This window comes from Nanorana parkeri, unplaced genomic scaffold (assembly GCF_000935625.1).
Source record: "Nanorana parkeri isolate BGI_ZX_2015 unplaced genomic scaffold, ASM93562v1 scaffold224, whole genome shotgun sequence".
NCBI classification, from domain to species: Eukaryota; Metazoa; Chordata; class Amphibia; order Anura; family Dicroglossidae; genus Nanorana; species Nanorana parkeri.
In genome coordinates this window covers 981,098-984,194 of record NW_017306492.1, presented here as the reverse complement: position 1 = coordinate 984,194, position 3,097 = coordinate 981,098, and positions in this window count along the sequence as shown.

Here is a 3,097-nt window from a genome sequence, read left to right as displayed (position 1 = left end):
CCCCCCCCCCCCCGCTTCCCAAACATTGCTACTTGCATATTATTGTGATGGGCATCCTTAATGGCCATTAGTGCAGGAGGCAAGAAGAGGCAAGCTTCAGCCCTATGAGGAATCAGCAGCGATGGAGTGGTGTGAAAGGCTGCCGCAGTTATATGCAAGCACCTCTAGGTACCTGCACTTGCCTGCATTCGTTTTTTTTTTCGTTTTTTTTTCCTGACATCTTTAATTAAAAAAAATGACCCATTGCTCTTTAAATGTGTTTATAGTTTCCAGTGGTAAGATCGCCCAGCTTGAGCTCACAGCTTCTTCTACATTCTGCATAATGGAATATGTAGTATCAGTAGAAAAAAAAAAATCAAGAATCTGATGTTGAAAGTGAAAACTATTTTATTGGCTGCAGTCAGCTGGGATTGGGAACACATTTGTGACATGTTGCTGCTGGATTTTGTAAGAGACATAAGAATCTGGAACAGGAGTTAATGCACCCAATTATAAATGAAACATTAGATCTGTGAAAGCCTAGCTGGGTGAACCATAGTTTAAAGCTAAATTACCCCCACAGCAGGCATAGGAAGGCATTTACTACTATAAATTACTTAGAATGTGTCTGAACTGCTGAACACCTGGATAGTGCTGCCTGGCATACCTATGGTCTGCAGTCTACTGTATTTATAGCATTCACTCCTGTATATGAGGTTGGTAGTTTGAGAGGTGAACAAGGAGTTAGGTCTATATCATACTGACTTTGACTTACCATGGCCCTGCACAATACAAATCTGTCCTCCACCCTATTGACTATTGATGTAACTCCGGTTGCAGGTACCAGATTTCATATAAAACTCCATGTATTCTCCAACCAATAGCTAACCTAGCTTATTACAACACCAGTTCCAAAAAAGTTTGGACGTTGTGTAAGCCCTGCGGAACGCTTTTAACCTCAGCTGGCCAGACCATTTTTGCAATTTTTCCCATTGTTTTGATTTTCTACTGCTGCATTGCTAACATTTGTAAAGGACCCCCAAAACCACAGTCCCGGGAGAATAAAAAAAGGGTGCTACTAATTTTGTAGATCCTGCAATAATTGCGCAAAGGTTTATCCAATCAATATTAATCCGTTAAAAATGCCCAATTAAATTGATAAACGCACACTAAAATCAGCATCAGTGCACAAAAAAAATACTTTGCTGACTAAGTTTAAAAGATAAAACTGTAATAAGATATTAAATAACCAATATTTGTAAATTTTAAATTGCTCCCTTTTGCGAAATGGTGAAGAAATGCAAAACTGCAAATTATGTGAGTTATGTTAAATATCGTTTTTGCACTGTGCTGGTGTGTGTTGTAATAAAATGATGCAGGAGTACATTTAATCGCAACACAGCGTATTACAACGCATGACAATGCGTCACAACACTTTGCCATGCGCTGCCACACAGTTACATAAATGTTATTTTGAAAATAAAAAAATCAATCTCTATGATGCGTTCTAACAATGCAGGACATGTGCATTGCATACACCACAATATGGTGGTCACTGTTGCACGTGTATTATTTGTGTGTGGGGGGCGTTGTGTTTTTTTTTTTACTGTTGGGGGCTTTGGTAAAATATCAGGGGTCTAAACAGACCCCTTATATTTTTTACTTTTGAAGTACAAAAAGAAATTGAGGACACAGAGTCCTCAATCTCTTTTTCTGCGGCCTCTGTTCTGAATGAATGGAAAGCACTCAGTACAGAGGCTTCCCATTCATTCACAAACTGGAGATAGTAAATATTTACTATCAACCAGTTATGGATGGGTAGAATCCTCTGTAGTGAGTGCTTCTACCCATTCAGAAACTCATGAATAAACAGGAAGTGATGTAAAGCACTTGCTGTTCAATCATAACTGGGGATGCATAGTACTGTGTTTCCCCAGTTGTTTACAAACACTGGAGTCATCAGCAATCACACAAGAGGATCAGTAAATATCACACATATTTACCGATCCTCCAACTCTCCATCCCAAGCCGCTTGGCCACGCACAGATCACAGAGCTTGGCCATGCAAAATGTCACGGCTCCCTCCTCTGCCCCCTCTCCCTCACCTGCTTCAGCACTGTATTTCCCCTCGGATCTCCACTGCCTCAGACCATACAGGCTGGGGAGAGCAGTGGGGACCAGAGGAAAAACAGATCTCAGCATCGAGCGTCTCTGGGAGATGACAGCTATTCTTTTACAGGGGACTGTCAGGGGAAACGTTCTGATAAAAAAATAAGAAAAATAAGGTAATTTTTAAATTGGTGGTAGCAACACGTCTCAAAAAAGGTTTGGTACAGGGCCATGTTTACCACCATGTAGCATCCCCTCTTCTTTTAACAACACTCTGTAAATGTCTGGGAACTGAGGAGGCCAGTTGCTGCAATTGAAAAGAAAGTGTGATGTAGTGTCAATGTGTGTCAAATGCTACAGGCACCATTCATTTTAACATACAGTTCTAATACTGCTCTGGTGGCAGAGAGTACTCAACGGGTTCTTAGGGTGTGTGCAGATCATCTTGTTTTTACTGTACATTCTCCAATAATAGGTTTATTTCCCACTGTTATAACATTGTTTTTCACTGCCATGCCTTTGCAGTCCAGCTACAGAGCTGTTTTGTCAGACAAAAGGAGAAGCAGTGCTGCAGGAGAAGGCTTGAATTACAACTAATGTGGGCCCCTTCTGCAATGGCTCGGTTTCATTTGTTATTCATTACATAAATTCCTATTGTAATGGACAACAATATTTTTAGCTGCTAATGTCATGAGTGGTTAGTAAAGCAATGCTGATGTCTTAATTGAAGACAAACAACAATTCACCTTTTCATGAAAATGCCTTATGAAAGATTTTGATGGATGTGTAACTAAAAATATTTTTATAGAGTTTATAGTTCACATGCAGGTATTTGTATACAGATACTTAAAGCGTTTGATTTTTTGTTTGTTTTGTTTTGGATGGAGTAGGAAATGGTTTAAACTTTTAGTGCTTGTTCACACCAAGCGCGGAGCAGGGCAGTTACAGCCCGGATCAAAACTGCGTCCAATGTATTCCAATTGTATTTTTAGCTCCAGTTCACTTTGCA